Source organism: Lycorma delicatula, chromosome 8, assembly GCF_047948215.1.
Source record: "Lycorma delicatula isolate Av1 chromosome 8, ASM4794821v1, whole genome shotgun sequence".
Lineage (NCBI taxonomy): Eukaryota > Metazoa > Arthropoda > Insecta > Hemiptera > Fulgoridae > Lycorma > Lycorma delicatula.
In genome coordinates, this window is record NC_134462.1 from 13,427,360 (window position 1) to 13,454,236 (window position 26,877).

Consider the following 26,877-nt stretch of genomic DNA (forward strand, 5'->3'; position numbering starts at 1 on the left):
GGGACTTAATCAGTACCCTATTTTTAGTAGACTAAAGAGTTTCATAAATTGTAAATATACTGTATTAATATAGTTAAATAAAGATTCAGATGAGTGTTATTGTTAAAGCTAATTATTGTTGTTGAATTTCACTTCTTTTGGGTTGATCCAACAAAAACACATTATTAGAGTTTAATTTTTATTGTTACATACAACAAAACCAAATTGTCAAATATTAGTAGTGTAATTGTGGACAGTGTTCATACAAGTTTCTAGAATTCCTTTGTTGGTGAAACTTTTATCTATATTTATTCAATTGCATTACAAAGTGTGTTGTAAAATCCGTGAATGGTAGAATACAGTTGCGTTCAATTAATTTTTATTTTTTATCAATTAATAAAGTATGCTGTAGTAGTATAGAGGTAAACACACTCATCTGTTTGTGCGAGACCATCAGATCAAGGCTATGCCATAAATTTAACATCAGTTCTTTATTTTCCCTCCCGGCCATTCTTGTTAGATTTTAATTAACAACATATACTGTTCTGGCAAACTAGAATATAACTCAGGTTGTTAAGTTTACGCAGACTAGATCATGCTACTTCTTATATCCTAGACTTACAGATTATACAATTCCTATCATTCACCAATAAGTGTTATGTAAATTAAAAATATCTTATTTAATCAGTGTTCTTTTTGAACATTTATTTGATCATTTTAGAGATGAACTCTATAGTTGCTGAATTAAAAGCTTTACTTCATTAATTTATACTGACGCTAATTTTCTCCCCAACCTCTTTGACAAAATGGTAATCTTTGTCAGAGAGAATGGCATTTAGCTACAAAAATTCTCACTCATCCAACTGCAGGATATTGGACATTAAAAACAAAAGTTTCAGTTATACTATGCAGGTCATCATATTAAGGTTTATTAATATGCAAATTATTTTTTTGTGTCGTGGAACTGTCCAGAGGGTTTAAAAACAACAAACTACCAGTTGAGGTACTATTGAATAAGTCAAACCTTCTGTTTTTTACATAATCTCCAAATTTATTAAAGGATACTCTATAACATAGAATATGACTGTTGAGCGAATACAATATTCCAATTATTATCTTTGATAACGCTGGGTAAAACTCTTTTCATGTATTATTTTTGCATCACTGAGGTTATAATGATTTTTTTTACCTGATTATAGAAGGCATGATAAGCATTTAAGCCATTAGGCATATTGTACAACCACCATATAAGAAACAGACTTCTCATGTTGGTTGACTGACAATCCCATACCGGATAACCCAAAGATGCAATGGTTCTATCACTAAGTTCCTTGCCTTCTCAACATGGAGGACCTGGTTGGGCCAGATCTGTACACGTAGAACTGATAATGAGGAAGTCCTTTTCATTCATTGAGTAACTTCCTCATTATCAGTTTTATGAGTAAGGATAAAGAAACAGGGTAGTTGGTTAGAACAATCAGTCGATTAGATTTATCATCTTACCCTGAGGTCACAGTGGATATATGCCATTTGAAATGCTAAAAATAGGCAGTGAAACTGGATCTAGTACTAACTAAAGTATTCCATAGAAATGAATTTTCTAAATATGGCTTTAGGGCTATTGGCACATAAATTCCCTTCAATATCCCTTGAAACATTCCAGGTGTTGCAGAACAATCAGATTGTAAAAAGTGCAGTTTATTATCTTAGCTAGGATATTTTTCTTTGTATTTTGTTTATCCTTTTTTATACTACTGGATATTAGGAGGTCCAATTTTATGTAATAGTCCCTTCAGTTATTTGTGTAGCCACCTAACAAGAACCATAGACTCAGAGTTGGTCTACTGGCCTTCTTATCTGATTTCAACTATGCACTATCTCTTCAAGTCCTAGCATCCTCAGCATAGAACCTGGTAGAATCATGTCTGCCCCACATAACAAATAATGGTGATGAAGGGATAAAAGATAATAAAGGAATGCATGGTGGGAAAGGATAATTTACTCATTGGAGTAGTTAACAGTTTTGACCAAGGTTCTTTTTATATACTATAATTTAAATAATTATTAATTTATTTTCTTTAAATAATCGTTTATCCGTGTATAAATGTAAAATATACTCAATCTATATAATTAATAATATCTATTATATTTATTATAAATATTTTTTACTCAGTATTTAGTATTCTAGTGTAAATATAATAATGTTATTTTTAATGTTTGTAATGTTAGTATTGATTTGTAATGGAAGAGATATATTAATGATATTGAGTGCTTCAAATAGAATGACACAATACAGTAAAATTTATGGAAATATTCCTGATTATTCAACTGAGGCTGTTTTTTAAGAAAAGAACGGTTTTAAAATTGATATAAATGAAATTATATCAATAATTTTATTTATAATGAAATTTATATCATAAATTTCATTTATATTTATATAATTTCAATTTATCTCAGTACAAAGTAAATCAGTAGATAAGTTAACATTAATTGGTATGATGGTAGGGAAAAAATCATATGTGTGTGTATATATATATATATATATATATATATATACATGATTTTATATGTATTTATGTTTAAATAGAGACATGAAGTGCTTGTTAATGTAAAAGGAAAAAAACATTTGTTAAACTTTTTACTTATTGTTTAGGTGCAGTTAATTACTTATAATTAGGTGTATTTAAAGCAGTACAAATGTTATTAAAATTACATAATATAAAATTTTATTTTTGTAAATATAATGATTACATATGAAGTATGTTTTATTTAGAATTAACAAATTATTTTTTTTATTGTGGTTCTATAATAATAACAGTATCTTTTAATTATACTCAAATTTTAATAACACTAAAAATAATTTTAAGATTTTGAGAAACTTTGTATTAATTATTATTTTAAGGAATGAATTTTATGATTTTTCCATAACATATTTGAACAAACTGATTTTAAGAATGAAGAAAAATTTAGTTAATAGAAAAAATATTTAGTATAATCTTTTAATATAAAAAAGTAATAATATTTGTTTATTTTTGTTATTTCAAAATCTCTAGTCTTTATAATTATATTTAAAATATTCTTTTATAATAATTACTTGGTGAGACCTGCCTAAATCTTAATAAATATTTGAGAATAAAATTCCAGTAAAATTTCATTTGTATATAAAGTAAATATTAGTCATTATATGTAACAGTTTACGTATTTAATGAATTTATAACACTTGGACCGAGATAAAACTTAAATAATAATATTATATGTATTTTAAAAACAGGAAGGGTAAAAATTGTTTGCTTCGAGTAAATAAAGAAATATTTTTGTTTTTTATATATATAAATTTATAGATAGTCAGGATTTGTAATAAAAATGAAGAATATGTATTAGAATAAAATGAAAAATAAAGAAATATATCTTTATAAATTTGTTAAAAGTAGATATGACAGCTTTTACCTTAATTTCATCGGAGTTGTTATTATAAAATACTTGTATAAATTTTAAAATGTAAAATAAAATAATATATATTTTTAAATTGAGATTAAGTTTTCTTTAATTTTTTTTTTTGTCTTCAGTCATTTGACTGGTTTGATGCAGCTCTCCAAGATTCCCTATCTAGTGCTAGTCGTTTCATTTCATTATACCCCCTACATCCTACATCCCTAACAATTTGTTTTACATATTCCAAACGTGGCCTGCCTACACAATTTTTTCCTTCTACCTGTCCTTCCAATATTAAAGCGACTATTCCAGGATGCCCTAGTATGTGACCTATAAGTCTGTCTCTTCTTTTAACTATATTTTTCCAAATGCTTCTTTCTTCATCTATTTGCCGCAATACCTCTTCATTTGTCACTTTATCCACCCATCTGATTTTAACATTCTCCTATAGCACCACATTTCAAAAGCTTCTATAAAGCGACACTCCAAACATATACTTTCAAAAATTTTTTCCTGACATTTAAATTATGTTAACAAATCATATTTCTGACTGAAGGGTCGTTTCGCTTGTGCTATTCGGCATTTTATATCACTCCTGCTTCGTCCATCTTTAGTAATTCTACTTACCAAATAACAAAATTCTTCTACCTCCATAATCTTTTCTCCAACTATTTTCACATTCATTGATCCATCTTTGTTATTTCTAATACATTTCATTACTTTTGTTTTGTATTTGTTTATTTTCATGCGATAGTTCTTGCTATACCGTTCATTGTTTCTTCTAAATCCTTTTTACTCTCGGCTAGAATTACTATATCATCAGCAAATCGTAGCATCTTTATCTTTTCACCTTGTACTGTTACTCCGAATCTAAATTGTTCTTTAACATCATTAACTGCTAGTTCCATGTAAAGATTAAAAAGTAACGAGGATAGGGAACATCCTTGTCGGACTCCCTTTCTTATTACGGCTTCTTTCTTATGTTCTTCGATTATTACTGTTGCTGTTTGGTTCCTGTACATGTTAGCAATTGTTCTTCTATCTCTGTATTTGAACCCTAATTTTTTTAAAATGCTGAACATTTTATTCAAGTCTACGTTATCGAATGCCTTTTCTAGGTCTATAAACGCCAAGTATGTTGGTTTGTTTTTCTTTAATTTTAAATAAGCATATATATATATATAATTTGGAAATTTCCAACTGTTATATATATATATATAAAATTTAAACAAAAGTAGTAGTAGTAGTACAAAAAAAAATAAAATGTAAAGTAGCTGGCAATGGAGTTCTTATACTTTCCTAGAACTGATTCATGTCCACTAGGGCACACTTTTATTTTACATATTTTTCAAAACCCATTCTAATAATTTATTTGCTTTAGTGACATTTTTTGAGGTTAAAATCTCTATTGACTCAGCTCTTTGTTTATCACTCTCTGTACCCATCTTCAGTAACTGGCATTGTTCAAAATGTAATCCAGGACCCAATTAAACCCTTTCCTTCAAATACTTTTAAAACTTTCTTACTGTTGTAAAAGCCTATATTAGTTCTTAATGATAGAGCAATATTCCAGTACACTTGTAACTATCTTAAGAAAAAGGTGAAAGTTCTGACGTTCAAAAGATTTCTTTTTACCTACTGAATCAGCCCCAGATTTCTACATGCTTTAGACAGAATGCAGTCTTACGTGGCCAGTCAATTAAAGTTTAGTATTTTAATTTTACTCCTAAATCCACAATATTTATTGCCTTGCATAATATATTACAACCAGTATTTTACACATACTACAGTATAATAATTGCAGGCTTATCTGCAAATAAAATAAAAGATGCTTATTTATTATATGTTTTAATTTGACTAAAAAGAAATATTCTCTTGAATATTTTTAATGTGTTTTGAAATTTTGCCTCTAATGAAGATGTGGATTGATAGAAAACATATTAAAGTACCAGTAGATATCTACTCTTAGCCACTTTCTAAAGATATATTACTTAATTTTATGTATTAATATAGTGAATGCATTTATTGTAGACAAAATATATATCACAATTTAATATACACTTCGCTCATAAATGTTTTTATTTACCACATTTAGTTTTATTCCATCTCCTAAAATACCTTCCTACAAATAAAATAATTCTTATGTATATTAAGTTGTTTGAAGTTCACAAAAACTAATTGTGTGTATATATTGTTACATTTTAACAGTTGAACAAGGATGTTGAGGTATGTCAAACTATTGAAAGGTAATAAACACTATTTATTTATTCTAGAATATTTTACTAAGTATAAAATAAGTAAATTATAAATTGCAAATGCAATTCTTATTTTATGATCTTTACAATAGCTAATAAAAAATTAACAACTGATTATAACAATGAGGTAACTACTACAGAATCAATAATAAACTGTTCTTGTATAAACAAGAGTTATTTTTTTTTTAATATTTATAAAAAGAAACCGGCTTACACTTCTATTAATGTGTAATGTCACTTTGTCTCCTGTTGACAACAAATTCACCAATAGCTTCTTGGCCTAAGGCTTGATTTGCTGTAACAGCATCCGACCCACCTTTTTATTCATTTAAAAGGACAGTTCCTTCAGACAGTTTTTTAACAGCAGCCTACCCACCTTTTTTTCATTTAAAAGAACAGTTTTTTCGGACAGTTTCTACTGTCTAAATCTTATACATTTTATAGAAATTTTTTCTAGAAAAAATTGTTATTGTTTTTGGATTTTTATTATCCTATATAATCTTTCATGCAGAAATTATTTTTTTATACAATAATCTAATCTAATTTTAATTATTTTTTTCATTGCTATTATTTTGAAAGTAATCATAAGGCATAATGCGTTTACTTATTAAAGCAAGCTGGTTTTATTGATTTCTTCTAATTTTCCCCTTTTAAATTTTATGTAAATTGCAGAATAAAGTTATACTTCACGGGCTCCCTTTAAAGTTGATATTGGGTTGGAAATTTTTGTTTTTACTGCCATCAGTCACAGAAGAGCTACAGTCATCATTATTGCTTTACACCAAAATCTTTCAGATTTTTCGTTAATTTGACATCTACTTGTGAACTATATATCCTAACATTTTTAAAACGATTTTATATGATTAATAGTAAATGTTGTCAAATCATTAAAAGCCTTTTTACTTGTATTATGTTTACATTCATTTTTTCATCCTCATTTTTTTCCTTATCTTTTCAGTATAATATTTTTAATATTTAAAAACAAACCAATTTGAAGAAGTACAGCTTAATATCACATATATATTATTGCCAAATTTATCAGTATAACCAGTTAAATAAACTAAGTTTTTTGAAAAATATATAAAGTTTTACTTCCTTAAAATGTCATTCAATGAACCAATTTCTTTTAATCATCAATCTGTTAACTAGTTGGATTTTATTCTCCATCCCTTTCTGTTCTGTTCTAATCATTTAACCTTAACATATTTACTAAAAGATAATTAAAGGTTATTTCCTAATTATTGAAAATGTTTACTATTCAAATTTATTACATAATACGGGTTTTATTTTTTAAGAAATTTCATGTTTTACTTAAGAATAGTTATTTTCTTCTATACTTTTATCAGATTGTTAAGATTATAGCATTAAATGCTTGTAACTATAAATTAGTTACAAGTTTCTTTTTTATAAATATCATGAACTTCTCTTTCGTTTGAAGTTCTTGACAAACACCTGCATAATTTCATTCTCAATTAAAATTTAAATTTCTTATTCATTATTTTTCAGCAAAATAGTATTCTTTTAACACTTGTAACCTTTTGTGCAAATTCCCATAAAGTTTTTAGTAGGCTGTTTGGTCGAAAAAAAAATTAACTGCAATAAAAAAAATCATTTTCTGATGGTTTTAAGTTAAATGTGAAGTATTGGCTGAAATATTTAATCCAAACCAATTAAAAGATTCAAACATTATAAATTATTTTTTTCTTTTAATTAATAATTGTTTTTTTTTTGTATATGTAATTTTAGTAATTCCTCTGTGTCCACTGATTTTTTTAATCTTCTTGTCTTATTTGTATAAAAGAGTTAAGATTTACCTTATAATATATTTTTTATTTCATACGCTGTAGTCACATAATAACAGTGAAGATGGTTCAGACCTCTGGGAACTTTTTAGTTTGTTTTATACCACCAAAATGTTTATACTCTTTTTAATTAAAAATAATTTTATATTTTATTGCCCAAATTTGATTTTTATAGGTGCTATTATACAATCTTAATTCAAATTATTTTGAAAAAATTTTTGTAATCTTGATTATTCTAAATAATATTGACAAAAATATCAAATGTCTTCTTTTAACTTTAACAGCTATAGCTCTATTGCTGCTGCAATAGCAACATAGCTATAAAGGGAAATTATTTTTAAATAAGATTTGTTTTTTATCAGGTGTTAAAAATTATTCATAAAAATTTTAGCTGTTACTGTCATTTTATTTTAAATAAAGAAACACAGTTGTATAGCTTAATTTTTTTGTTAAAATATATAATGTTTAATGCTATATTTTACATATTTATCAAAGATATTTTACGAGCATATCTTTCTAAGTTGATTATTAGATCTATACTTTTATCATACAGTTTTTCATTTGGAATATATATATATATATATTTAATATGATTTTATTGTTAAGTATAGTCATAGTTATACAACATAATATTTACTACAACCCACCGTTTGGATTTATTAAAAAAATGTTAATTACTGAAAATTTGATAAAAGAACTACCAATATACTGTATTATAGAATTAATATTTTTATATAATTATAAAAAATTATAACTTACTCTTATATTGTAGAAGTAAGTAATTTTCCTGCAAGTAGCATTTAATATTGTTATGTATGTAATTTCTATATAATTTATTGAAGGCTGTTGGCGGCTGCATAGCTTACAACTACAATACTCTATGTTCTGAGATAACAAACATTTTAAAAATATTATCCATACTCATGTTATACTACAGTTTTGCTACATACAGAATAATAGCAAGTTTTTTTTTTTATTATAAAGTAGTGATATATCTTAATAGTTATATATCTTAAAGTACGAATCTGTTGTTTATTATGCTAAATTTGTACCTTCATTCCTTTTATTCTTACTTAATCTTTCCTTTTGTACCACATGATGTTAAATCATAGGTGAAGCTCTCAAGCATTTTTTGCCTTGAAGTTTATGTCATATCGATCGGTTCTCTTGTTTCTTCCATTAATTTTCAAACACATTTTCCCATCTATGTTTCTTAAATCATATTTTAAAAATCTCAACAGTTTGTATTCCAACAGATCCGCCTCAGTTTCTCCCTATTATTTTTCCTTTTTTGTAAAAATAACATCTAGTTATTCAGGATCTGGCTCTTTCTGAAGGTGATTTTGATTAAATCACAACTCATAAACTCCGCAGACCTCCCCCATAAAATAAAACCATTCCCCGACATCAATCTAGTGACCCATCTTCCTGTTGGGGGTTGACTAACCAAAATTCGACTGCATTGCTCTATTTAACAGTGACACTCCTTGCCGGTTAAATCTGTTACAAATTCCTTATGTTATTAAAATTGCTTTTTCCATAATTTCATTCCCCTGACCTAATCATTTTATAATATTTTTAAAAAAAAGTTTTTTCAGGATAATTTTAATAATATAAATTGTGCATTTTCCAAAAATATTAATCTGGGTAGGTCAATTTTTTTTAAATATACTTTTATATCGATCAAATTGTGTTTTTATATATTTTTTTTTTTTTTTCATTTATTTAAATGGTTTCATAATTGCTGTGGCGTTGTTTATTTGAAAATTAGATATAGTTAAAATACTCACATTTTTGTGAACATAAGTGATTAATGGTACTTCAAATTATTAAGTCTATTTTGTTTGTATATCTAAATTAAAATTTTTTAATAATTATATCTAGAACTGAGATCAGTATATTATTATTAATTTTTATAATAAATGATTTATATTTATTATAATGATTCTCAATATAATTTAGTATATTTATTTTAAAAAGTGCTACTTTTTTGACATAAATAATTAAAGTAATTTGTGATTTTAAAAATACTTTTCAAGGTCATACTTTATAATTACATTTATTAATTACGTTTAGCAATTTATGTGTGGTGCAATAGTATACAAATTAAAAATGGTAATTAATATTATTGTAATAAATAAGGGTCTGTTATTAGCAATATAAAAAAGAAATGTATAAAGCATGATGTTCTATGTGTAGCCTAAATAGCAAATAAAATTGTTATCTTACAACTGTATGATATTCTATTAATATAATTAACCGAACGTGTAACAATAATAATTCTATTTTATTAATATTGTTTTTATTTATTTATATTTATTAATAATAATTATGATTATTAATATTGTAAATTTTATTTTTAAAATGTATATAGTATATTACTTATTAGTAATAATCAATTGTATCCTTTGTATAAATTTCTATTTATCTTTAAAGAAAAAAAAATTAAAATTACATTCTGAATGTCTGTCTCTTTGGTGAGTGAATGTATGGTTATATAATTAAATTATATTTTATTATAATTGTTTGTTGTTGTGTTTTATTTTTTATCACTGAAACTTGTAAAATGAAATAAGTCATTAATGTTTCTCCAGTTCAGTGGTCGACACACAACTGTAACTGATCTTACTGTATTTTTTCTAAAAATAATTATTATTTAAAAAGACTAGAAAATTGTATATTAGCTATTGAAAAAACTACCTAAGTTTAAATATAGATATAACTTTTGAAATATATATTAGGAAATATATATTTTGAATATATATTTTTAAATCATTTATATTGCTTGAATACTCTTCATTAATGATAACAATAATATTATTATTATTCATAGTATAAAATTTTGGGGTGTCTTATTAGATAATAAATTCACTTCAGATGATGAAATATAAATCATTCGAAAATTAATCAAACCATACTATTTTTTTTGCTTTGAACCGTCTTAAAACGTTAAAGTTATTCTTATTATGAATATGTATAAGGATCATTCACTAAATAATGAGACAAATTTATGTAGAGAAAAAATGATTTATTCAATGACAATTAAACTTAAGCTACTTTACAAAATAGTCTCCAGCAACAAAGTTCTTTCAACTCAAAATTTATAAGTGAAAATAAGCTGTTTATAAATTATAATTATTTATCATTTGTAATGTATTTTATAAACTTTATTGATAAATAAAAATGTGTTTATTTAAAATCTAAACCCACAGTTTAAAAACTAAACATAGACCAGTTTGTTTTATAGTAGACTGATTATCATCACCTCTATTTATTGTAGTAGTTACTCTCCCTTTTTACAAACTACATGCTTAAAAAAATAATGTTAACTTTCCAAAACACGTCTATCATAAATGAATAATCACTTTTATACTCTCTCTATAAATGTGTCTCGTGGAACAAATGATCCCACAAACAATATTTCAAGTTTGCTTTTTTTCATTTTTACTTGTACTACCATCTTCATTATAATCGAAATGTGTAGATACCGTCAGTTTAAAAAGATATATACATTAAAATTAGACAGGATATATGAATATTAAGAGTTACAAGATCTTTCAAAGATTTTGAATGAGGTATAATATTATTTATACAAATATAGCAATTATGCAGCTATTTTATGGGTAAAAAGAGTTAGCTGGATTAGAAAAACTTATGAGGATAACAACAAAAAAAAGAAGAAAAATGATGGAAATTTAAAAAGGTGAGTTCAGGTAAGTTTTAAAATGTTTAGAATTATGATATGGTTGTTTTTAATACTTTTATATGCTTATGTAAATTTTGACACATGTTTATTACATAATATAATTATTGTACTTTAGTAAAATGTGAAAGAATATTATTAATTTATGATGGTAAAATTTTTTTTTTTGTCTTAAGTCATTGACTGGACTCCCTATCTAGTGCTAGTCGTTTCATTTCAGTATACCCTCTACATCCTACATCCCTAACGATTTGTTTTACATATTCCAAACGTGGCCTGCCTACACAATTTTTCCCTTCTACCTGTCCTTCCAATATTAAAGCAACTATTCCAGGATGCCTTAGTATGTGGCCTATAAGTCTGTCTCTTTTTTTAACTATATTTTTCCAAATGCTTCTTTCTTCATCTATTTGCCGCAATACCTCTTCATTTGTCACCTTATCCACCCATCAGATTTTTAACATTCTCCTATAGCACCGCATTTCAAAAGCTTCTAATCTTTTCTTCTCAGATACTCCAATCGTCCAAGTTTCACTTCCATATAAAGCGACACTCTAAACATACACTTTCAAAAATCTTTTCCTGATATTTAAATTAATTTTTGATGTAAACAAATTATATTTCTTACTGAAGGCTCGTTTAGCTTGTGCTATTCGGCATTTTATATCGCTCCTGCTTCGTCCATCTTTAGTAATTCTACTTCCCAAATAACAAAATTCTTCTACCTCCTATTTTCACATTCAGTGGTCCATCTTTGTTATTTCTACTACATTTCATTACTTTTGTTTTGTTCTTGTTTATTTTCATGCGATAGTTCTTGCGTAGGACTTCATCTATGCCGTACATTGTTTCTTCTAAATCCTTTTTACTCTCGGCTAGAATTACTATATCATCAGCAAATCGTAGCATCTTTATCTTTTCACCTTGTACTGTTACTCTGAATCTAAATTGTTCTTTAACATCATTAACTGCTAGTTCCATGTAAAGAATAAAAAGTAACGGAGGTAGGGAACATCCTTGTCGGACTCCCTTTCTTATTAAGGCTTCTTTCTTCTTGATTGTACAAATTATTAAATATAGGCATCTTTAAGGGAAGATTGGACTTTTTGCAAAGAGATAATCGCATTTTCTCCCTCTCATACTCTAAGACAGATGTTTCTTCTTCCATGATTCAGTTACAGTTTATTTTTGTTATGTAAATTCAAAATTTTAGTCACTCTTAATGATGGTAAAAAGGAAGTGGTGTAGAAAAAAAGTTTTCCGTAGTAAATAAAAATATATTCAATATTGTTTTTTGATGATTTATTTATAATAAATAGTCAAAATAAGCAGATTAAACTTTTATGGCCATATCTGTAAAATGAGCAAACAGAAAAGCAAAAACAATTCTTGGCTTTTACAAAAATAAAAAAACAAATTGGTTTAAAGAAATAGAGGAAGATTTATCTACTAGAAATTTAAAACGAAGAAACATTTTCAGAATCTAAACAAAAAAAATTGAGGTAATTCTAGAATGAAAAACAATAACAAGAAGTAATAAAGTAAAATGGACAGAGCAAAGAAGAAAACACAGTAACAGGATGAAAATCTACTGCGAAAAGAGAAAACAATCCAAAGTGAAATAGGTTTGTTTATGTGCAGCCCACAGTGACTTATCAAGCAAAAATGTAAAAAATATATCCATGGGATGTATATCAAAACATAAAACAACATGAGTTATTTACCTACTTTAAATAAATTGTAAATTACTTTCTGAATTATTGTAATAACTTCTGCATTATCTAATGAAAGTAAACTGATAAATATTGTACTTCAAATTTAGAGAGAGAAAATCAACTGTAAAGTGTATTAGTATCAAGATTTTTTCTATAAATAAAGATTAAATACATGGTAAGCAATCTGAGAAAAAAATATGTAAATGCATAAACCTGAGCAGAAATTTTTTTATAGCAACAAGAATACTACAGAATAATAACTACATCATATTGTCACGTGTTTGAGGCTCGATCAGGATATTTAGAGATTGACAACTTAAAATGTTTATATAATTACAATTTATTACTTTAAGAACATAAATAAAATAAGACAAATCAATAATAATACACGGCAATTACAAAAAAATAATAGTAATCACAACCACAACAATATTAATAACAATAAATGTTAATAATAGTAATGAACAGTGATTACATACAAAACAGAATTTAAAGTAATCGTCAGGATTTATTTACAGGTAGTTAAATAATGAAAACCAGAATTAAGTCCCATTGACATAATACATTAGCATGACCGGTAATCTTAACACTTTTACCCCACTAGTCTTGTATTAGCAACAATAGATAAGACAAGTATAAAATTCTTTTACTGCAAATACCTTTTACAAATTAACCTACCCTAACAATTTATGAATGAAATTTTGTACGTATCACTTACAGTCTAACTGCAGTAATTCACTGAACCATTTCATGTACTGTCCACACCGGAAATACGAGTGTGTATATATATATAAACTTTTGAATTGACGGTGGTTTGAGGGGATGCGAAACGCGAAGATTTGTCAAACTTTTCCGGAAGTCGAATTAGCAACGTAGTTTCGTATTTTGTTTACAAAACTTATAAAAGGATTTACAACAGCACTTAAAAAAATTCTTTTCTGGTAAAACAATATCCTAGTGAATTCGATATATATAGATAGTGTTATTAAATAAAGTTGTCTTGCTTAATAAACATCTTTAGGAAAAAGGGTAAGAAGTTAAACGAAAAAATAAACTAACAATCCCACGAACACCATTGTTAACATTGTTAAAATCTACAGACATTTATTATTTATGTGATTTTAGCCTTAATTGGTCAAGTAATAGAGTTAAATGATACAAAATTCAAATATCGATATGGATGTACTTATTTGGTTTATTATTAATACAAACTGATAGTTTGTAAAATATTTTATCAGAAAATATTCAAAGTAAATAGTTTTATTGTATCATTTAAATCAAGTCAAAAAGTTTGTATCGTAGTAAATTAAATAAGCCACCTTAAATAATTTGTTAATAATTAGTTGACTTGTGAAGATTTGATGAATGAAATTTGAATGTTGATTTGTCACAAATATGAAATGAAGGATTTGTTTATATGTAACTAGAATTTAGGCTATTCTGATGTTATATTAGACTTTAATATTTCAATATCACAATAACATATCAATTCCTAAACAGTTTCCTGTTTCATTTAAACTAATTTTAAAAAGAAAATCCTACGTCATTAATGTAAAAAATTTATCTGTTAAAATCTAAGAGAATGAAGTATAAAAATAATAGTGAATATTTTTACATTTCTTCCTAGGTATTAATTGACTTACAAGAGGTCTTAAAAGCCAGTCTCAAATAAATTAATAACTAAACAGCAGGATGAAATGCAATAAAATTTTAAAATAGCATACAACATACTTTTAAACTACTAGAAGATTTTATTTTCAAAGAAATTTGAAGGTAATAATCAGGTTCTTTATTGAAGAATCCAATGGTACAGTATGACGGTGTCCATCTTAACAATGTTAAGAAAGTCGTTAAGTAAATAAATAAGTAATAATTATGTATTTTAGCTCTATATTGTGTTTGCTTGCTTAAAATATGTTGCATTTGTAAATTTAAAATTTATTGAGATTTTTGTTTATTTATATGCTATGGATAAAACTATTGAGTTGTGATGAATGTTTCTGTATGTTTATCCTGTTTTTATGAGTTGATTTGAAAAGTTTGTTTCTATTTTTAAATGTTGTGCTTTTAGATGTTCCTTACATGTTGGACGAATTGGTCTATCCTACGTATATTTAGTGCAATTACTGTATTTTAATTTGAATATTCATGAGTTGTGTTTCATTAGTTTTTTGTATAAGCTAGTAGTTTTTTTTTCACTGTTCTGAAAGAGACGCAACAACTAACTTATTTTTTAGAAATTTTTAACAACATATAAGTTTTTCATGTAGCATGTAAAAACAAACAGCTTAACACACGTGAACAGTGAGATTTAAAGACACCAAATTTGATAAAAACAACATACACGTTCAATAATTATTCAGACAAATTGATTTAGAGAAAAAATTACTTATTCAATGACAGTGAAATTTACACTACTTTTCAATGTAGTCTTCAGCAACATTTAGACACTTGTTACACCGTTCTGTGAGCTTTCTGATTCCCGCGGCATAGAAGTCTTTATCTTACTATTTGAACCATCTTACTATTTTGACTTGCCTGTCTTCGAGAATAAGATTGTTTACGTGATTTTGCAGTGCAGCAGTTGTAACTTCAACTGGTCTTCCAGAGCGATGGAGATCAGTCACACTTGTTCTGCTCGAATTAAATTTTTCCACCCACTTATTCTCGTTACTGTTGTTAAACACTTTTCACCATACTGTTTCAACATTCTTGAGTAAATTTCTGTCCTTTTACACGTTCTGATAGCAAAAATCTTATCACTGAATGTTGCTCTTCCGGTGTGCACATGTGTACATGTTTCAAGCGAATATGACATTCTGAAATCAACAAAAGAGATTATGTATAGTTTAATTAAACAGCTGAATTAAATGAGTTCCCAAGGTTGCCAACTTGACCCTCAAAAAGTTTCATTGTTATTGGATAAACCGTTTTTTCTCTACATCAGTTTGTCTCATTAATTATTGAACATCCCTCGTATCATAATTTCATATATTTGTGACTTTAATGTACTATTTTTTAAGGCTTTTTTAAAAAGTTGGAATGAATTTTTAGATTAAAAAGTGGCTTATAGTAGGGTATTTGATTTTTATATTAATCTGTTAAATTCATTATTTAATTAGCGCCCACAAATATGACTTTTTTATTTAAATAAATATATATATATATATCAAACCAAAAAAGAAATAGCGTGACAACAAATGTGATAACAATTGTGGCGTGATACTTCACCATATTATAAGGAAGAGCTGTTTGTGTTTGTGATTTCATTCTTATAGCTTGTTACATCGCTGGATTGCCAGGCCAGCCAGCACATGTTACTAATTAGATCCTAACAATGAAATCGTGGCTGGAAACAATATGAAGGATCTGATTAGAATTAAAATATAACTGGTTCAGTCAAGTTTTTGAGATATCATCAACTTATTGAATTGAAATGTAATTACTATTTTTTAAATTTGCAAAAAATTCAGGTTTTTTTATTATTATTTTTAATCGTGAAAATCTGAATTTTTTTATTACAGCTTATAATGTGCACTCTCAAATAGTTAATATTATTGCCTTCTAAATTGCTATTATTTGTCATTTTATTTATTTTTTGTTGGAGTAGCACGGATGGTTAAACGCGTGCCTTTCCAAACAGGAAGCTGATAGTTCAAGCCCAGGTTGAAACATTTATATTTAATGCTACTTATACCATCCCTGCGTTGGGTTTCCAATTAATTGGGCCTGGTGATCCAGCGATGTAACAAGCTACAAATACTCTCACTAGATGTATACAAGGTGCTGTTTTCTACGGGTTGTGAGTCTGGGAAGCTGGTCTAGATATGTGAAAATCAAAATATCACATGAATAAATAAAAAATATTTATTAAATATCTTCACCTATTAATTTACTATCAAGGTTTTATGCTGGAAACGTTCATAATGGAAATTGCTTAATCCACTTAATTAAATGTTTCACTTTTCTTATTCATAAAAGATTATTGTGTTCCTTGGATGAAGAAAATGATAAAAATTACAACAAAAAAAACACTAAAAATGACATATATATGTTAGACCTAAGTTTAAATTGTGGTCTTTATTGTTTAAATTTATGTTAATGAACATCCATTATTCCGTGTTCATACTAATTATATTTTTGCAGGAAATAGTTACATTGATAAATTTTTATTAATTTTTGGATTGATATTAAGACTTCTGATTTTCCATTGATCAGTAAAAAACAGGCAGCAAAAAATACCCGTCCAGTGAAATGTCCATTATTGAGTTTTAAGAATTATTGTTATTTAGAATATCAACGTATTAATTAAATAACGAAACAAATATTTAATGTGTTCTGTAAAAATTTAACTTTTATTAAAATAAAAAAAATCTCAACTATTAATATGTTAATTTACATTTACTTTATGAATTAAAAATATAATTATTTGTATGTACATCTAGAATGTTCAGTGTTCGAATTAAGTTAACGTTGAAAACTTATGAACATGCAAAATAATCATTATCATTAGATAACAACCCACATCGTTCTATAATAATTGTTGAAGTTGAACGACTTCCATGAATGAATACGTACGATGTGATTGCTTGTTCAAATACGTACACACATCTATAACAATATTGTATTTACGTACGCAGTACAGGTATTGTGTATGTAGTCGCGAGGTGTTTGTGTGTTAGTTGAAGAGGGGAGATGCGTAGAGCAGAGTGCGCCCTCGTCTGTACTTTTTTTGTGTCGTTCTAACCTGACTTCAGTCACACGTGGTTATCCCAGTAGCCTTAGCTTGGAATTGCACTGTGTCGGCTGTATTTGGTTGTTGTGGTATTCACGTGTTAGTTGTCTGCGGAGTGGATGCACTATTTCTGGATTGTAGGTGTGTGTTATTTATTTTTATACAAATGTGATTTTATTATTAATTTATGCCCTTTTTTTTTTGTAGAAAATTAGTGTTAAAGTTATATGTTACCGCCAAAACTGAGATTGGATTGATTACATCATCCTCTTATAAAATATTAGTCTGTACCGGTAGTTAATTTAAGTTACACGCATTAGACTACCGGTATCTAATTACATTTATTTTTATCATGTCTTTATTGGCACGTGTTTGATTTGACTTTAGTTAACCTAAATAATTTCGTTTTATTTTTTTATTTAGGATAAATGTATTTTTTTTGTAAAGTTATATGTTAAAAAAAGAGGTTTTAAGTTCTAAATTTTAAGATTCATTTTTACAGTGCTTAAAATAAACAGACTTATTAGAACCTCACTGTTCGTTATAATTTAAAAATAAGTAACAATTTGTTTTTTAATTTCACTCGTGAAGTTAAATGTCTACTAGTATTTATCTTCATTTTCTAATATAGGCTACACTTTTACAATATCCATAATTAACAAGTTTTTCATCTGTTTGTAATTTATTTTACATAAAATATTACTTTAAAGGCGTTTCTGGTAGAATGTTAAAAATAATATATTTATTGAATTATGTTCATACAGATGTGTGGTACGGACATTTAGTGTTATTTAACTTTGCCACGTGCTTAACATTTTAGTTGGCATATTGGTATGTGTGGTACCATAGGTTAGGGTTTTGTATAAGGATGGATTTATTTTTGCGTTCCACATCTTGAATGCGAATGTATATCGAGTGATATTTTAATTTTTATTATGAAACTTCTGATTTCATTATTCTTTTCTATAATTTATTTTTACGAGTGGAGAACAGCATATTAGAAAATAACAATGAAATACTGCAACTTATTATTTTCTCCTTATTCGTTTTGCGGTATAAAAATCTGATTTAGTTTGCGGATCGAATTTTTCCCTTGTGATTAAAAAAAGTGACTTGCACATCTGTTCATCATTAGGCTATTTCATTTTTTTCTCAAGGCCTATTTCAATCTTGTCCTCAGCAGTTTTGCTGATGTATTCGACTAACTATAACTTGTCATATTACAGACATGTTTTATTTTGTTTTGTTTTTTTTTTTAATAATAATTTTTTACACAAGCATTTTGGTGAATTAAGATGTTATAAACTTAATTAATTTTGTTCAGGTAAAAGATAATTTTTTACATTAAATTAGCTTATTTGACAATTCATAAATGCGTAAACATTTTTTTTTTGTTTGACCGTGGAATGAAAAATATATTTTGTGATTGCCTTATTTTTTTTCTTAGGCGCACAACGAGGTGTCGTTATCAGCGCTCGAACACAGAATTACTGTAGTAAATAATTAAAATTTACCTTAAAAATTAAACAGGTATAAAACGCCTATGCATATTGTAAATTTTGATTTTATTTCCAAATAAAACCAAAATAAAGACAGAACTCTAACATAAAGCAACAAAATTGGGTGTCTTAAGGTTAGTTATTTTAGAGAATATTTATTTAAATACTTGGAGACTTAGCATATTATATGACAAAATTAATTTTTTATTAATTATCCATTTTTTCTAAATAAAAGGAATTTTCACCGGATTTTTAGCCTAAGTTTTCTCATGTTCTTTTTTAAGACCTTGGAATTTATTGGTTAATGACTGCTGTTTGAGAATAACTATTTTAAAATAGGTTGTAAATGATTTATGCGATTGTTTTTTATCTTTAAAAAATAATTAATAAATAAGTAAAAGAAAAAAAGGAACTTGTCAAAATATATTTATACCGTATATTACTATTGCCTGGTCTAATCGTTCAGCTATTAAAAACTTGCTTATCAGACATCTTATCACGTACAGCTTTAAAAAAAAACTGGCGTGGGCGTCCTAAAAAATTTCATACCAGTCAATTTTACTGATGTGTTAACTTTTTTCTTTTTCTTTAATTGTGCGTTTTTTACGTTGTAAATATTTTAGTTTTCAGAATTAAATTAGTTTTGTTTTTCCTTATTTGTAGCAAATTGTGTCTGCTAGCGCACGCACGCTAAAATGTTTCAACGTAAGCTGTTCGCCGTTAAAGAGTACATTTTGTGTGTAAACGATACCAGAGAGTTAATATTATCCTAACCCTAAAAGAAAGTCAAATTTTATGATAATTAACCGATAACCCCCGTTAAAAGAAACTACAAAGAACACAAATAATGTTTCCGGAAGCAAAATAAAATTAAATGAAAATTGAAACGTTATTAAATGTCTATCCATAAAGGGGAAAAACTAAAAATAAGTTGAAAAAGTTTTTCCCGGAAGAGGAAAAAGATTAAAAAATATAGGGTATTAACATAGTTGAAGAACCTTTAAATAACTTTTCAATAATTATACATAGAAAAATGAAATTCACCAAATGCTACTACCTCGAAATGATCTATTATTCTGGATTACACTGCCATACCCACAAGTATTCATAGGGGGAGAGAATTCAAAAATGTTTAGTAAAATGTTACATCACTTTAAAAAGCATTGAAAAACTAAAATTTTGTTTAAAAAAACATCAAATTAGACAACTCTACCCAAAATGGCGGCAATTAAATTTTTTCAAGATTAATTTCAAACGTACAGCACATCTCAAATAATTTCTCAACAGCGAAAACCGCAAAGAATCAGAGCAGGCAAGATGTGGGAGAGCTTTGTCACACATATCCCTATAAGCTATAACCTCCCTCGAGCAGTCAGCATTGCTGCATTTAGATTAAAAACCGGACATGACCATCTGCCCTCGCACCTACATCGGATACGGGTTCTGACCTCTCCAGCATGTCAACTCTGCGGTCACGAAACTACGGATGCAGACCTCTGGACCATTCGCATAGTGATGATGAAGGCTCCGTTTACACAGAAGCCGGTGTATATTGGTCAGCCCGTCAGAAAATGGCTCAACAGCCAAGACTGGACGTTGGCTAGTGAGTAAGTAAGAAAATTAAATAAAGTTTAACAAATGTTCCTCAAAACGGATCTAGGTACTTATGTATTAACGCCACCGCAGCTACAGCTTTATTTAAAACCAAAGTAGTCAATCGGATTTCGGGAAAATGAACAGTCTCTTTATTAATTATAATAAATGGTTATTTATATTTATTTATTTTATAAATATAATTTAACTAAACTTAACCTACGCTCGTTTCGCTCGCTAACCTTGACTAATTAACAACGTAATTTTTTGAGTATTTATTTAATAAATTCAGTAATTATTGCAATTATTTATTATTTAAATAATCAAAACACTCCTGTTAATTAGTCAAGGTTAGCGAGCATAGGTTAAATTTGGTTAAATTATATTTATAATATAAATAACCATTTATTAAAATTAATAAAGAGACCGTTTTGAATCTATGTTAAACTCTATATCGGCCCATTTTATACCGAAATCCGATAGACTACTTAGTTTTTAAATAAAGCTGTAGTTGCGGTGGCGTTAATACGTAAGTACCCGGATCTATTTTTGACTTGAGACAACCACATCTCTAAACCACGATGGAGGACAATTCCTAAATTTTAAATGGGAAAGGTAGGGTTGTGACATAATATTTCAAAGGGCGTTGAAAAAAAACCGTTCAGGCTACGACAATCCTAATGAAAATTTAAGAGGCCATTTAATTTTTTTTACATTTATTTTAAAAATTGCCTATTGTATGGCCCAAATAATGTTCTCATACAGAAAAGTAGATCGTTTCGAGTTTGCTAAATTTTATTTTTAAAAGTATACAGTATATATATATATATATACTGTATTTATGGGTTGAAATTTAATGGTTCTCTTATTTTTTATTATGATTCTGTCATTTAGATTAATAATTTATAAATAAATACATACAGACGAAACTAATGAAATTGAAATGGGAATGTTTTGCTTTCTAACCAATACGAAATTGAAGATAGAAAAAAATTAAATGAAGTCTAGAGATTAGCTTTAAAAAAGTAGAAAGTTTATCTATTTCGCTTACATTATTACCTTGAATATAGTTTAATAATTTACCATTTTACTATTGTAAAATATAATTTAAATAAAGGAAAAATTCTTCGCTTCAAATAATTCGTACGCATCACTCAGTTTGTTATAGCAGTTAATTGTTACCAACTACCAGCAATTTAACCGCACAATTTTAACCAATGCTTCAAAAGGTATGCCTTAGGAGAACCGACCATGCGGTCTGTAAATGTCGGGCCACACATCGACATTAGTCGATATGAGGTTCAATCATAACCGCATATCGATTCTACAACAGTTCAGTTCATTCATTGCCTATAATTTCGATGTAACTAGAAATCTACTACATTAAAACTTATGTTACGAAGACTAGAAAGATAGGGTTTTAGTCAGTCTTTTGACTTGTTTGATCTCGAAATTATCATTTTCGTCATCGACAACAATAGATGACTTTAAAAAAAAGAAACTGCAAAGAATTGTGTAACTCTGTTATACAGCGCTTAATAAAAAATTAAAAACTTACTCCCCTACATTTCAGGGGCCTCATTCCTGCTATCCGTGTTCGGTAATCTTTTATTTATATATTTTCCTTTCTTTGTTCTCAAGACGCAAGTTTCTCGCGTTTTTTTTACTTAACAATGATTTTTTTCATACAGGTAAACATTTTTGTAGATGTATAAGTATTTCTAATAGCAATGAAAATTTTAAATACATTTTTTTTTTTACTTCCTTGTACGAAGTAAAGGAAGAATTGTGATCGCGAAAAATTTCGGTTTTCAGATTTCAGCGGAAATATCCATTTTGACTATCCCTGAATTTATTTTGACTAGATTCGGCGTGACGTCTTTACGTACGTATGTATCTTGCAAAAACTTGCAAAACTTGAGTTACTTATGTAACTCAAAAACGATTAACCGTAGGATGTTATAATGTTGGATTTAGGACTGTTGTAACATCTAGTTGTATATTTCCCCTTTTGATTGCAATCGACCGAACCAAAATCGTCCATAAAAGCCCAAAATCCAAAAATATTTGGATTTTGGACTTTTTCTTAACTGCAGTAATAAGCTCTCATTGAGAGCTTTTCAACGATTTATTATAAGTGGTACTTATTTTCATTGGTTCCAGAGTTATAGCCAAATAAAATTTTAATTAATGAAATATTTGGATCTTATAAGGGCAGGGCACATCGGTTTGAATCAGACTTCATCTCAATTTTTTTTTTTTTAGTTTAAATATATACATTAACTTCTGGTTGTAAAACGTTTTACGATAAATAATAATTCAGTAATACTAATATAAAAAAATATCAGAAGTTATTAATGAAATAAAATTTTATGTACTTTTCATTTTAAAAATTTGTGTATATGTAATTTAGTAGGCGTAAAAGGAAGTGGTGTGGTGTCCACATCAAATTTTTTAATGCAACGTATAGTAACGCACTAAAATTTAAATAATTAAAACTTTTGTAATTTATTAATTTTTTTTTTAATTTAAACTTTTTGAAATTGTGAAAAATTAAAGGTAGTTTCTTTGTTTTTGATTTGAGGGGTCGACTTTAAAGTTGAAATTTTAAAAACTAAAGATAACGCTGTGGGTTTTTTGAAGTCTACTTTCATTTGATTTTATCTTTAATTAATACGTTGATTGGGTATTCTTAATAATATTCATCTCAAAAAAAATCTAATTGTTTATTTTTTCAAATTGTTTTCAACAACTATATTTTATTTTAAGTTTTACTACATGAAATATTACCAATGTTGATGTAGTCCTCTCTTTGTGTATGGTATGGAACGCAGGGAAATAGGAGGGCGCGATACTCTCCTGCCTATTGCAGCATACGGACTTACGTCCTTTGCAGGTAGGTCTTTCTAATAGACTCGCAGGTAATAAATAGAAAACTGACTAATGCTCATGTTTTATGTGAATTTTGAGACTGCGTTCTGATTTAAAGGAGTTTTCGGTTACAGGAACCCGACGGAACAATGTGGTTTTAAGGTTATTTTCGGTGACGCGCTCCCCAATGTCGACAGAAAGCCATGTAATTAGGGGCCACCCTCTCTTAAGGGGAGGATACCGGAGGCGATTTTAGGGCCTGGTCCTATGTGGCACTCTACTGGTAGACCGGTAGAGTGCGGGTCGGTTTGGCTCTCCGGATGGGCTCCAGGATGGTGTATGTTAGGCGTAGTCCGGTCAGTGATATTGGGTAAGGAAAGGAATGGGGATAACGGGAAGTGATTTTCCGAAGTGTCTATTTCTGTTCTCTTCTTTTAACCTTTGAATAGTGGCTAGTTCTAAAAAGAACTTAGCGGACGAGAGAACAGACTTCTTCTTCTGCAGGGTGGTCTTGTAGCTCCCCTTTGTGTACTCCACTTGCGCGTATATATATATTATATTACACACGCACGCACGTAATTTTTATTCTTAGTTCCTTTTTTATACGCGTAAATATAGGTTGGTAACACTAGAGCCCTCTGTAATTATTCCTACTCCGTCCCTCCACCGTAATGTATAATTTGGTTGGTAACGACTTAAAATTATTGGATAGATCCGAACCACCCGGCATTATTTTTGTCAAGTACTTTCGAGTTATTTTAATAGTATCACACATGGTGAATTTTAATTTTATTTTTCGTTTATCTAAATATTTGCAATATTCTTTAGGTCTTTTATCTCTAAAGGAATTATTAAAAATTTGTTCCAAATATAGTATTTCTTTTTTGTGCATTTTTGAATACTTCAACGGAGATTTCTGCTTCTCCAAACGATTTAAGATCTTCAGAAATCTAAACTTTTTTTTCAAAAATGTAATTTTTTTATTATAATCATAATTAATTTTAAACTACTTTAAAAAATTCAGTATCTACCAATAAGTTTTTGAAATAATGAATTAATTATTTTGATAATTTATTTAAATATATATTAATTTATATTATTAAGTCTCCCTTCTGGTAATACGTTAATGGCGAGCGAAGCTCTAGCTCTGCGGCTATGGAATCGGTCGCGGAGAGCCCCGGGAAAATTTTCTTTTTCTTATTTTAGACTTTATCGAAGGAGCTGTTTGATTGTTCAAATCCTAATAACGGCAGTTACTTTTATACCGATTTGAATACTAGATCGTGGAAACCGGTGTTTTTTCGTGGTTTGGTTTTTTATTAACCACACGTCTCAGGAAATGGTCGCCTGAGACTATACAAGATTACACTTCATTTATATTTATAAATATCATTCTCTGAAGTAATACCTTACGGTGGTTCCGGAGGCTAAAGAGAAAACGTGAGAGAGGAATAAATTTAGAAAAAAATTTTACTCAAGCAAATTTATAAACTTAACCTAAATATGAATGTTTTTTTCGGTAAAAATATTCTTAAACTTTATTCCCTACCAATAAAAAATATACATTTTGTTTTCTTTTCTTGAACTCTTAATTTCTGTTATTAAAATTAAAGTAGTCTTTGGTACCTATATTAAGTTCCGGACCCAAAATGAGAAGCAATTTTTCATTACTTTAATAGAAGTTATACTTGACCGGCGTAGCTGGGAAAGTCATGCAATAGTTTGCCAGCTTTGTTTATTGTTGGTCTTAAAAACAATTGCATGGTTTATTTATTTTAATTCATATGTGTTAGCATAAAATTTAAATGAATTAAAAATTATTTTTATGTATAGAATAATAATAATAATAGAAATGACAAATTTAGAAAAGTTTATTTTAAAAAATAGCGATGAAAAAAATGTATAATTAAATACTTAATGAATAGAATTTTAACAACTGGCTGAGAAAAATAATCTAAATATATCATTTAAACGTAAATTTAAATCTGGTACTAAAATAATAACTTTATTATCAAACAATAGATTGTAACATAAATAGAATAATTTGTTTTATCTCATTGACTGAAATAAACGTCTATCTTTACAGTTTTATAATTTAATTGTTTTTATTCAATCTGATATATATAAATAAATAAATGTGGTGGTTTCTTTGAGTCTTGTTACTCTTTTACACAAAAATTTACTAACCGACTGAGCAGAAATATTGCATGAACATATTTTTTGTATCTGGAACGTAGGACTATTACTGTTACGATAATAGCACTGTTTCCAGATGTTGGCCGTTTTAATGGCTTGCACTAACAACCGGAATGTATTCCTCGGCGGTATTCAACTTTAATTTAGCCAAACCGTTGGTCAAATCGAATTCAGAAACCGAAAATTGCAGTATTTGAAATTAAATTTTGTACAGAAAAGAGGTTTCTTTGTCGTTTGCGATATCTTTTTTGATTATCAATAAAAGTAATTTTAAAGGGCGACACATACGGCATCCATTCTTTTAATGTTGCCAATCATTTTTAAGTGCCTCCAGTTTCACGTAAAGTTGCTATTTTGAAGTCAATAAATAAGTCACAAGGGCAGACTCTTGAAGTGAATGGTCTCCGGTTGGAGAGTCATTGCTTCTCTATGGACTACTGTATGTGGCTTTCTCCAAAGTTTCCTGTGGGAATAATCAATATATATTTATATATACACCGGAGGGAATTGCTATAAATATTGTATACAAGTCCATACTTGAGATTATTTTGTTTATAAACTGGTCTACAAAAAAATAAAATAAATAAAAAAAGAGAAACGAAGTAACATCACCTCCTGGTAATACTAAGAACTGTCCAAAAAAAAACAAAAAAAACATATTTACTCGTCCTTCGTACTGGTAACCGGTTATAACTACTATATTTAACATTCGGGCCGACTATTCTGAAAACCTTATATTTCAGATCACTCAAACTTTCGAGTCTTATTCTGACCAAATTCTTGCTCTGAAGAAATTACAATAGACTGATAGTTTTTTTTTATAAACTGGACAGGCTTTAATTATTATTTATGAGTATTGTTCTCGCAAGCAAGAGGATAATAAACATAATGGGAGTCCAGGAGGGAAGCCGCCTGGTTAAACGGGAGGGCGAACGAAGCGAGCCTTGAGTACGAAAGTACTCAATATTGCAATGACTGATAAGAAAACTTGAGTAAAAGAAAATGTTTTAAATTAATAAAATAAATATATTTTGTTGCCAAGATCCAGTTTCGTAAATTATACAGTTAACATATATATATATATATATAGGTTGTTA

The 26,877-nt window shown here is 27.9% G+C and overlaps 1 protein-coding gene across 1 annotated transcript in view; it reads left to right on the plus strand.

Annotated features, from left to right (window-relative positions):
* Positions 1–17,626: 17,626 nt before the first annotated feature.
* The window catches only part of path (solute carrier family 36 member pathetic), a 337,200-nt gene continuing 327,949 nt past the window's right edge, over positions 17,627–26,877 (plus strand). Inside the window, exon 1 of the mRNA XM_075373145.1 lies at positions 17,627–17,762. The gene's annotated coding sequence lies outside the window, so the exon portion shown is untranslated. The remainder of the gene's footprint in view (positions 17,763–26,877) is intronic.